The sequence below is a fragment of the Salvelinus alpinus genome, chromosome 8 (assembly GCF_045679555.1).
Source record: "Salvelinus alpinus chromosome 8, SLU_Salpinus.1, whole genome shotgun sequence".
Taxonomy (NCBI): domain Eukaryota; kingdom Metazoa; phylum Chordata; class Actinopteri; order Salmoniformes; family Salmonidae; genus Salvelinus; species Salvelinus alpinus.
Window position 1 is genome coordinate 20,269,796 of NC_092093.1, and position 11,780 is coordinate 20,281,575.

Below are 11,780 nucleotides of genomic sequence, written 5' to 3' on the forward strand. Positions count from 1 at the left end.
CATTCCAAATTCAGCCTATTTGTTGGCCTACTAGAAGTCTTTGGAAGGACATGCAAATGCTGAATATGTCATGAACAGCTGCAACGTTGCATAATCAGGTAACCGATAATAGCGTTTGTTAATACATTAACAAAAATAACGTCCAGTTCACTAGCCCATAGACCTATAATAATCTTTGTCACTTTGCTGCACGTTTCACCTCACAGTCCTTCACTGTCTGTCATTCAATCACCTCAAATCTAAAGGAGGCCGTTGCATTGAATATTGTGGACATATCTGACAGAAAATAAAATAACAGCCTACATTATTTTGTTTAAATTGCATTATTACCCCCCTAATATTTTGCGGCCGAATCCTCTTCCAGTTCAACCGCGCGCCGCTCTTAAAACACAGGTGCTCTAATTTCTGACGGTCTCTGCAAGCCCCACTCCCCTCCTCTCCACAACATCCCGGATGTAAGCCTGCACACTCTCTCTCACACACACACACACACAGCGGTCGCTCCACACAGGACTGTACCGCGCAGCTCAGTAGCACCACGGAGCGACATTAACATGGCGCTGGCAGCCACATAACGGTACCCGCCATAATAATCATAATACCTAGACCAAATACAGCGGCGGGACATGTGAGGGCGACAGCCTCAAGACAGCAGGTAGGTGCAATTCTAGTAATCGATAAACGCTTTGCGATGTGCCATTTTGTGAAATATGGTCGCCTCTTGCAGAACACCTCTCTCCCATTCATTAGCCTAGGCTTATAGTCCTACAGTTAAACACCACTGGCACTGACAGCGGTTTGTTCTTCTCCACAAGACTGTCGGGAATAGCCTAAACAAATAAATATGTAGTTGGGAATGAGCGTATGTTATCATGGCTACAGGCTGCAGGGTAGACTACGTGCAACGACCGCTGTCCTTGGTGTTGAAACCGAAATGCTGTCTGCATTTTGTAAATAGATGATAGTCAGTGAAGCAATCAATCAATGGAGTCTTAAGAAAACCGATGCTGGTTTGTTTTTAGGGGGTAATATTCATCAGCAGTGTTTGACATTATCCTTGGTTACAATAAGGATGTTCACCAATAGATGAGAGTACAGTAGGCTGGTACAGTAGACCAGTACAGCAGTCTAGTACAGTAGACTAGTACAGTAGACTAGTACAGTAGACTAGTACAGTAGGCTAGTACAGTAGGCCAGTACAGTAGGCTAGTACAGTAGGCTAGTACAGCAGTCTAGTACAGTAGGCCAGTACAGTAGACTAGTACAGTAGGCCAGTACAGTAGGCTAGTACAGTAGACCAGTACAGCAGTCTAGTACAGTAGACTAGTACAGTAGACTAGTACAGTAGACTAGTACAGTAGGCTGGTACAGTAGACTAGTACAGTAGTATACTACAGTAGGCCAGTCCAGTAGGCTAGTACAGTAGGTCTGTACAGTAGAATAGTACAGCAGTCTAGTACAGTAGGCCAGTACAATAGACCAGTACAGTAGGCTAGTACAGCAGTCTAGTACAGTAGGCCAGTACAGTAGGCTAGTACAGTAGGCCAGTACAGTAGGCTAGTACAGTAGGCTAGTACAGTAGGCCAGTACAGTAGGCTAGTACAGTAGGCTAGTACAGCAGTCTAGTACAGTAGGCCAGTACAGTAGGCTAGTACAGTAGGCCAGTACAGTAGGCTAGTACAGTAGGCTAGTACAGCAGTCTAGTACAGTAGGCCAGTACAGTAGGCTAGTACAGCAGTCTAGTACAGTAGGCCAGTACAGTAGGCTAGTACAGTAGGCCAGTACAGTAGGCTAGTACAGTAGGCTAGTACAGTAGGCCAGTACAGCAGTCTAGTACAGTAGGCCAGTACAGTAGGCTAGTACAGTAGGCCAGTACAGTAGGCTAGTACAGTAGGCTAGTACAGCAGTCTAGTACAGTAGGTTAGTTCAGTAGGATACTACAGTAGGCTAGTACAGTAGTCTAGTACAGTAGTATACTACAGTAGGCCAGTCCAGTAGGCTAGTACAGTAGGTCTGTACAGTAGGCTAGTTCAGTAGACTAGTACAGTAGTCCAGTACAGTAGTCTAGTACAGTAGGCTACTACAGTAGGCTAGTACAGTAGGCTAGTACTATAGGCTAGTTCAGTAGGCTAGTTCAGTAGACTAGTACAGTAGTCCAGTACAGTAGACCAGTACAGTAAGCTAGTGCAGTAGACTAGTACAGTGGACCAGTACAGTAGGCTAGTTTAGTAGGCTAGTACAGTAGGCTAGTACAGTAGGCTAGTTCAGTAGGCTACAGCAGGCTAGTACAGTAGGCTACTACAGTAAACTGGTACAGCAGGCCGGTTCAGTAGGCCAGTACAGTAGGCCAGTACAGTAGGCTAGTACAGTAGGCAAGTACAGTAGACCAGCACAGAGGCTACAGTAGGCGGTTTGGTTGAACAATGGTGAGTTTTAAAGTTCAATTTATCTCCAGGATTATAAGGTGTGTAGAGGAAAATTAAAAGTGGTATGCTGCTGGGGTCTAGCGCTGAGCCAAATCCTTCTACAAGGAACTGGATATACAAAGGAACAGAATATAGCCTATTCCTCCTGAGTGTCATTGGCACATTAGTGCTGTTGCAAATCAAAAAGTAATAAGAATAATGTAATTACATGGTTTTGCTCTTTTTAAATATTTGGCCTCTACATGTTCAGTGTGAGGATATCTCTGAGTGACTGCAGCTATTCTCTTGTGACTGTTTTAAACGGAGGTCCTGTGTCTCATCCTCAGCAGAAAGCCTTGATTCAGTAACACTCCTACCACAGTGGCACCATTCCTACTCACTGTCCCCGTCCCTCTCCCAGTCCCTGTCCCCGTCCCTCTCCTAGTCCCTGTCCCCGTCCCTCTCCCAGTCCCTCTCCCAGTCCCTGTCTCCGTCTGTCCCCAACTGTCCCCGTCCCTCTCCCAGTCCCTGTCCCCAACTGTCCCCAACTGTCCCCAACCCTCAGACAAGGCTAGGCCTTTTGCGGCTCACGGCAACACACACACATACAGTCACAGGTTATCCGGTTGGTGATGTATTCAGCAGCGAGCACAACAGCTTTACATAATGATCAAAGCTTGAGGAGGCTCTGCGTACAGTAGACCTAATAATAACCTTTGAAGTTATAAGAACATTAATTCCACTAATATTAGACTCAAATGCTAGAATAGAGTGGGTCTAGACATAGAAATATAATGCATTCATTCTATAGTATAGGCCTGTTTATGTTTGTCTTGCAGTAGCAGTATATGGGCTTGGAGAGTGAATGACATTGGTAAGGAATGACACAGTATTTGCTATATTTGTCCATATGGCTATACTATACACTCTTAGAAAAAAGGGTTCTTCAAAGGGTATGGGGACAGCCGAAGAACCCTTTCAGGTTCTAGATAGCACCTTTTTTTCTAAGAGTGTACTAGTCCATCATATTGTATTTATGCATGCCTTTAGGATGTGCCTCTGATATACTCATGGACTTCACATTATGATAGACCACTTGTCTAGTCACGTCTTTCACCCTGACTTTGTATGTCTGTAACATCTCTCTCACTGACACTGTTGATAAAGTGGAATGGGAGACGACAGTGGTTTTTCACACAGGTATGTAGTAATCAAGGGACTCTTTAGTTGACGGTTAAATATGTGTGTGCAAGCCCCTGTAAGACTCAGTGGAGGTTTGAACCCAGTGTGTCTCGGAGACTTACAGAGATTGATTCTGATGATGGAAGGAATGACTGGAGGATAATGTAAATTAACTAGACACAGATAGAGAGGAGGAGGAGGAGGAGGAGGAGGAGAGAGTTAGAGGAGGAGAGAGGAGGAGGATGAACAAGAAGAAAGAGAGGAGGAGGAAGAAAAGAGGAAGAGGAGAGATGAGAGAATGATGAGTTGGAAGAAGAGGATGAAGAAGAGGATAGAGAGGATAGAGTCAGAGAGAGAGCGAGAGAGAGAGAGAAACTTCCACAAAGCTGTGAACGATCTGAGAGACAAGGCAAGAAGGGCATTCTATGCCATCAAAAGGAACATAAATTTCAACATACCAATTAGGATCTGGCTAAAAATACTTGAATCAGTCATAGAGCCCATTGCCCTTTATGGTTGTGAGGTCTGGGGTCCGCTCACCAACCAAGATTTCACAAAATGGGGCAAACACCAAATTGAGACTCTGCATGCAGAATTCTGCAAAAATATCCTCCGTGTACAACGCAGAACACCAAATAATGCATGCAGAGCAGAATTAGGCCGATACCCACTAATTATCAAAATCCAGAAAAGAGCCGTTAAATTCTACAACCACCTAAAAGGAAGCGATTCCCAAACCTTCCATAACAAAGCCATCACCTACAGAGAGATGAACCTGGAGAAGAGTCCCCTAAGCAAGCTGGTCCTAGGGCTCTGTTCACAAACACAAACACACCCCACAAAGCCCCAGGACAACAGCACAATTAGACCCAACCAAATCATGAGAAAACAAAAAGATAATTACTTGACACATTGGAAAGAATTAACAAAAAAACAGAGCAAACTAGAATGCTATTTGGCCCTAAACAGAGAGTACACAGTGGCAGAATACCTGACCACTGTGACTGACCCAAACTTAAGGAAAGCTTTGACTATGTACAGACTCAGTGAGCATAGCCTTGCTATTGAGAAAGGCCGCCGTAGGCAGACATGGCTCTCAAGAGAAGACAGGCTATGTGCACACTGCCCACAAAATGAGGTGGAAACCGAGCTGCACTTCCTAACCTCCTGCCCAATGTATGACCATATTAGAGACACATATTTCCCTCAGATCACACAGATCCACAAAGAATTCGAAAACAAATCCAATTTTGATAAACTCCCATATCTACTGGGTGAAATTCCACAGTGTGCCATCACAGCAGCAAGATTTGTGACCTGTTGCCACAAGAAAAGGGCAACCAGTGAAAAACAAACACCATTGTAAATACAACCCATATTTATGCTTACTTATTTTAACTTGTGTGCTTTAACCATTTGTACATTGTTACAACACTGTATATATTTAATATGACACTCGTAATGTCTTTATTGTTTTGAAACTTCTGTATGTGTAATGTTTACTGTTAATTCGTTTTGTTTGTTTCACTTTTGTGTATTGTCTACCTCATTTGCTTTGGCAATGTTAACACATGTTTCCCATGCCAATAAAGCCCCTTGAATTGAATTGAATTGAATTGAGAGAAAGAGAGAGAAAGAAAGAAAGAAAGAGAGAGAGAGGAAAGAGTGAATACCAAAGGCAAGAGTAACACAGAGTAGAGAGGAGGATGACAAAAGCATGAAAAGAGGAGCATAGAGAGAGAGTTGTCTAAAGAGGATAGAGAGAGAGAGGGAGAGAAGAGAGAGAGAGGTGTCTGAAGAAGAGAGAGAGAGGTGTCTAAAGAGGAGAAAGAGAGAGAAGAGAGAGAGGTGTCTAAATAGGAGAAAGAGAGAGGAGAGAGAGAGGTGTCTGAAGAAGAGAGAGAGAGAGGAGAGAGGGGTGTCTAAAGAAGAGAAAGAGAGAGGAGAGAGGGGTGTCTAAAGAGGAGAAAGAGAGAGGAGAGAGGGGTGTCTAAAGAGGAGAGAGAGAGAGGAGAGAGAGAGGTGTCTAAAGAGGAGAAAGAGAGAGAAGAGAGAGAGGTGTCTAAATAGGAGAAAGAGAGAGAGGAGAGAGAGAGGTGTCTGAAGAAGAGAGAGAGAGGTGTCTAAAGAGGAGAAAGAGAGAGAAGAGAGAGGGGTGTCTAAATAGGAGAAAGAGAGAGGAGAGAGAGAGGTGTCTAAAGAAGAGAAAGAGAGAGAAGAGAGAGAGGTGTCTAAAGAGGAGAAAGAGAGAGAGGAGAGAGAGAGGTGTCTAAAGAGGAGAAAGAGAGAGGAGAGAGGGGTGTCTAAAGAGGAGAGAGAGAGAGGAGAGAGAGAGGTGTCTAAAGAAGAGAAAGAGAGAGAAGAGAGAGAGGTGTCTAAATAGGAGAAAGAGAGAGGAGAGAGAGAGGTGTCTAAAGAGGAGAAAGAGAGAGGAGAGAGGGGTGTCTAAAGAGGAGAGAGAGAGAGGAGAGAGGGGTGTCTAAAGAGGAGAGAGAGAGAGGAGAGAGAGAGGTGTCTAAAGAAGAGAAAGAGAGAGAAGAGAGAGAGGTGTCTAAAGAGGAGAAAGAGAGAGAGGAGAGAGAGGTGTCTAAAGAGGAGAAAGAGAGAGAGGAGAGAGAGAGGTGTCTAAATAGGAGAGAGAGGAGAGAGAGGTGTCTAAAGAAGAGATGGAGAGAGAGAGGAGAGAGAGAGGTGTCTGAAGAGGAGATGGAGAGGTGTCTAAAGAGGAGAGAGAGAGGTGTCTGAAGAGGAGAACGGGAGAGAGGTGTCTAAAGAGGAGAAAGAGAGAGAGGAGAGAGAGGTGTCTAAAGAGGAGAAAGAGAGAGAGGAGAGAGAGGTGTCTAAATAGGAGAGAGAGGAGAGAGAGGTGTCTAAAGAAGAGATGGAGAGAGAGAGGAGAGAGAGAGGTGTCTGAAGAGGAGATGGAGAGGTGTCTAAAGAGGAGAGAGAGAGGTGTCTGAAGAGGAGAACGGGAGAGAGGTGTCTAAAGAGGAGAAAGAGAGAGAGGAGAGAGAGAGGTGTCTAAAGAGGAGATAGAGAGAGAGAGGAGAGAGAGAGGTGTCTGAAGAGGAGATGGAGAGGTGTCTAAAGAGGAGAGAGAGAGGTGTCTGAAGAGGAGAACGGGAGAGAGGTGTCTAAAGAGGAGAAAGAGAGGAGAGAAAGAGGTGTCTGAAGAGGAGAGAGAGAGAGAGGAGAGAGAGGAGAGAGAGGTGTCTAAAGAGGAGAGAGAGAGGAGAGAGAGGTGTCTGAAGAGGAGAACGGGAGAGAGGTGTCTAAAGAAGAGATGGAGAGAGAGAGGTGTCTGAAGAGGAGAAAGAGAGAGAGGAGAGAGAGAGGTGTCTAAAGAGGAGATAGAGAGAGAGAGAGGAGAGAGAGAGGTGTCTGAAGAGGAGATGGAGAGGAGAGAGAGAGGTGTCTGGAGAGGAGAAAGTGAGAGAGGAGAGAGAGAGGTGTCTAAAGAGGAGAACGGGAGAGAGGTGTCTAAAGAGGAGAACGGGAGAGAGGTGTCTGGAGAGGAGAAAGTGAGAGAGGAGAGAGAGAGGTGTCTGAAGAGGAGATGGAGAGGTGTCTAAAGAGGAGAGAGAGAGGTGTCTAAAGAGGAGAGGGAGAGGTGTCTAAAGAGGAGAGGGAGAGATGTCTGGAGAGGAGAAAGTGAGAGAGGAGAGAGAGAGAGGTGTCTGAAGAGGAGAACGGGAGAGAGGTGTCTAAAGAGGAGAAAGAGAGGAGAGAAAGAGGTGTCTGAAGAGGAGAGAGAGAGAGAGGAGAGAGAGGAGAGAGAGAGGTGTCTGAAGAGGAGAACGGGAGAGAGGTGTCTAAAGAAGAGATGGAGAGAGAGAGGTGTCTGAAGAGGAGAAAGAGAGAGAGGAGAGAGAGAGGTGTCTAAAGAGGAGATAGAGAGAGAGAGAGGAGAGAGAGAGGTGTCTGAAGAGGAGATGGAGAGGAGAGAGAGAGGTGTCTGGAGAGGAGAAAGTGAGAGAGGAGAGAGAGAGGTGTCTGAAGAGGAGATAGAGAGAGAGAGGAGAGAGAGAGGTGTCTGAAGAGGAGATAGAGAGAGAGAGAGGAGAGAGAGAGGTGTCTGAAGAGGAGATGGAGAGGAGAGAGAGAGGTGTCTGGAGAGGAGAAAGTGAGAGAGGAGAGAGAGAGGTGTCTGAAGAGGAGAACGGGAGAGAGGTGTCTAAAGAGGAGAAAGAGAGAGAGGAGAGAGAGAGGTGTCTGAAGAGGAGAACGGGAGAGAGGTGTCTAAAGAGGAGAAAGAGAGAGAGGAGAGAGAGAGGTGTCTGAAGAGGAGAAAGTGAGAGAGGAGAGAGAGAGGTGTCTGAAGAGGAGAACGGGAGAGAGGTGTCTAAAGAGGAGAGAGAGAGAGGAGAGAGAGAGGTGTCTGAAGAGGAGATGGAGAGGTGTCTAAAGAGGAGAGGGAGAGATGTCTGGAGAGGAGAAAGTGAGAGAGGAGAGAGAGAGGTGTCTGAAGAGGAGAACGGGAGAGAGGTGTCTAAAGAGGAGAAAGAGAGAGAGGAGAGAGAGAGGTGTCTAAAGAGTAGAAAGTGAGAGAGGAGAGAGAGAGGTGTCTGAAGAGAAGAACGGGAGAGAGGTGTCTAAAGAGGAGAGAGAGAGAGAGGAGAGAGAGAGGTGTCTAAAGAGTAGAAAGTGAGAGAGGAGAGGGAGGAGAGAGAGAGGTGTCTGAAGAGGAGAACGGGAGAGAGGTGTCTAAAGAGGAGAGAGAGAGGAGAGAGAGAGAGGTGTCTGGAGAGGAGAAAGTGAGAGAGAAGAGAGAGAGGTGTCTAAAGAGGAAAAAGAGAGAGAGGAGAGAGAGGAGAGAGAGAGGTGTCTGAAGAGGAGAACGGGAGAGAGGTGTCTAAGGAGGAGAAAGTGAGAGAGGGGAGAGAGGTGTCTAAAGAGGAGAAAGAGAGAGAGGAGAGAGAGAGAGGTGTCTGAAGAGGAGAGAGAGCGAGCGAGAGGAGAGAGAGAGCTGTCTACAGAGGAGAAAGAGAGAGAGGAGAGAGAGATGTCTGAAGAAGAGAGAGAGAGGAGAGAGAGTGGTGTCTGAAGAGGAGAGGGAGAGAAGAAAGAGAGGTGTCTAAAGAGGAGAGAGAGAGGAGAGAGGTGTCTGAAGAGGAGAGAGGAGGAGAGAGAGGAGGATGAACAAGAAGAAAGAGAGGAGGAGGAAGAAAAGAGGAAGAGGAAAGATGAGAGAATGATGAGTTGGAAGAAGAGGATGAAGAAGAGGATAGAGAGGATAGAGTCAGAGAGAGAGCGAGAGAGAGAGAGAGAAAGAGAGAGAAAGAAAGAAAGAAAGAGAGAGAGAGGAAAGAGTGAATACCAAAGGCAAGAGTAACACAGAGTAGAGAGGAGGATGACAAAAGCATGAAAAGAGGAGCATAGAGAGAGAGTTGTCTAAAGAGGATAGAGAGAGAGAGGGAGAGAAGAGAGAGAGAGGTGTCTGAAGAAGAGAGAGAGAGGTGTCTAAAGAGGAGAAAGAGAGAGAAGAGAGAGAGGTGTCTAAATAGGAGAAAGAGAGAGGAGAGAGAGAGGTGTCTGAAGAGGAGAAAGAGAGAGGAGAGAGGGGTGTCTAAAGAGGAGAAAGAGAGAGGAGAGAGGGGTGTCTAAAGAGGAGAGAGAGAGAGGAGAGAGAGAGGTGTCTAAAGAAGAGAAAGAGAGAGAAGAGAGAGAGGTGTCTAAAGAGGAGAAAGAGAGAGAGGAGAGAGAGGTGTCTAAAGAGGAGAAAGAGAGAGAGGAGAGAGAGGTGTCTAAATAGGAGAGAGAGGAGAGAGAGGTGTCTAAAGAAGAGATGGAGAGAGAGAGGAGAGAGAGAGGTGTCTGAAGAGGAGATGGAGAGGTGTCTAAAGAGGAGAGAGAGAGGTGTCTGAAGAGGAGAACGGGAGAGAGGTGTCTAAAGAGGAGAAAGAGAGAGAGGAGAGAGAGAGGTGTCTAAAGAGGAGATAGAGAGAGAGGAGAGAGAGGTGTCTAAATAGGAGAGAGAGGAGAGAGAGGTGTCTGAAGAGGAGATGGAGAGGTGTCTAAAGAGGAGAGAGAGAGGTGTCTGAAGAGGAGAACGGGAGAGAGGTGTCTAAAGAGGAGAAAGAGAGGAGAGAAAGAGGTGTCTGAAGAGGAGAGAGAGAGAGAGGAGAGAGAGGAGAGAGAGAGGTGTCTGAAGAGGAGAACGGGAGAGAGGTGTCTAAAGAAGAGATGGAGAGAGAGAGGTGTCTGAAGAGGAGAAAGAGAGAGAGGAGAGAGAGAGGTGTCTATAGAGGAGATAGAGAGAGAGAGAGGAGAGAGAGAGGTGTCTGAAGAGGAGATGGAGAGGAGAGAGAGAGGTGTCTGGAGAGGAGAAAGTGAGAGAGGAGAGAGAGAGGTGTCTAAAGAGGAGAACGGGAGAGAGGTGTCTAAAGAGGAGAACGGGAGAGAGGTGTCTGGAGAGGAGAAAGTGAGAGAGGAGAGAGAGAGGTGTCTGAAGAGGAGATGGAGAGGTGTCTAAAGAGGAGAGAGAGAGGTGTCTAAAGAGGAGAGGGAGAGGTGTCTAAAGAGGAGAGGGAGAGATGTCTGGAGAGGAGAAAGTGAGAGAGGAGAGAGAGAGGTGTCTGAAGAGGAGAACGGGAGAGAGGTGTCTAAAGAGGAGAAAGAGAGGAGAGAAAGAGGTGTCTGAAGAGGAGAGAGAGAGAGAGGAGAGAGAGGAGAGAGAGAGGTGTCTGAAGAGGAGAACGGGAGAGAGGTGTCTAAAGAAGAGATGGAGAGAGAGAGATGTCTGAAGAGGAGAAAGAGAGAGAGGAGAGAGAGAGGTGTCTAAAGAGGAGATAGAGAGAGAGAGAGGAGAGAGAGAGGTGTCTGAAGAGGAGATGGAGAGGAGAGAGAGAGGTGTCTGGAGAGGAGAAAGTGAGAGAGGAGAGAGAGAGGTGTCTGAAGAGGAGATAGAGAGAGAGAGAGGAGAGAGAGAGGTGTCTGAAGAGGAGATAGAGAGAGAGAGAGGAGAGAGAGAGGTGTCTGAAGAGGAGATGGAGAGGAGAGAGAGAGGTGTCTGGAGAGGAGAAAGTGAGAGAGGAGAGAGAGAGGTGTCTGAAGAGGAGAACGGGAGAGAGGTGTCTAAAGAGGAGAAAGAGAGAGAGGAGAGAGAGAGGTGTCTGAAGAGGAGAAAGTGAGAGAGGAGAGAGAGAGGTGTCTGAAGAGGAGAACGGGAGAGAGGTGTCTAAAGAGGAGAGAGAGAGAGGAGAGAGAGAGGTGTCTGAAGAGGAGATGGAGAGGTGTCTAAAGAGGAGAGGGAGAGATGTCTGGAGAGGAGAAAGTGAGAGAGGAGAGAGAGAGGTGTCTGAAGAGGAGAACGGGAGAGAGGTGTCTAAAGAGGAGAAAGAGAGAGAGGAGAGAGAGAGTTGTCTAAAGAGTAGAAAGTGAGAGAGGAGAGAGAGAGGTGTCTGAAGAGGAGAACGGGAGAGAGGTGTCTAAAGAGGAGAGAGAGAGAGAGGAGAGAGAGAGGTGTCTAAAGAGTAGAAAGTGAGAGAGGAGAGGGAGGAGAGAGAGAGGTGTCTGAAGAGGAGAACGGGAGAGAGGTGTCTAAAGAGGAGAGAGAGAGGAGAGAGAGAGAGGTGTCTGGAGAGGAGAAAGTGAGAGAGAAGAGAGAGAGGTGTCTAAAGAGGAAAAAGAGAGAGAGGAGAGAGAGGAGAGAGAGAGGTGTCTGAAGAGGAGAACGGGAGAGAGGTGTCTAAGGAGGAGAAAGTGAGAGAGGGGAGAGAGGTGTCTAAAGAGGAGAAAGAGAGAGAGGAGAGAGAGAGAGGTGTCTGAAGAGGAGAGAGAGCGAGCGAGAGGAGAGAGAGAGCTGTCTACAGAGGAGAAAGAGAGAGAGGAGAGAGAGATGTCTGAAGAAGAGAGAGAGAGGAGAGAGAGTGGTGTCTGAAGAGGAGAGGGAGAGAAGAAAGAGAGGTGTCTAAAGAGGAGAGAGAGAGAGGAGAGAGGTGTCTGAAGAGGAGAGAGAGGAGAGAGAGGTGTCTGAAGAGGAGAGGGAGAGAAGAAAGAGAGGTGTCTAAAGAGGAGAGAGAGAGGAGAGAGGTGTCTGAAGAGGAGAGAGAGGAGAGAGAGGTGTCTGAAGAGGGGGGAGAGAGAGGTGTCTGAAGAAAAGAGAGAGAGGAGAGAGAAAGGTGTCTGAAGATTATAGAGATAGAGGAGAAAGAGGAGAGAGTGAGAGAGCGGTGTCTAAAGGAGAAAGAGAAG

General features: G+C 46.9%; 1 protein-coding gene across 1 annotated transcript in view; it reads left to right on the forward strand.

The window, feature by feature from the left end:
* The first annotated feature begins 460 nt into the window (after nucleotides 1-460).
* Nucleotides 461-11,780, forward strand: part of LOC139582695 (serine/threonine-protein kinase PAK 5-like) — a 123,286-nt gene continuing 111,966 nt past the window's right edge. Inside the window, exon 1 of the mRNA XM_071412930.1 lies at nucleotides 461-655. The gene's annotated coding sequence lies outside the window, so the exon portion shown is untranslated. The remainder of the gene's footprint in view (nucleotides 656-11,780) is intronic.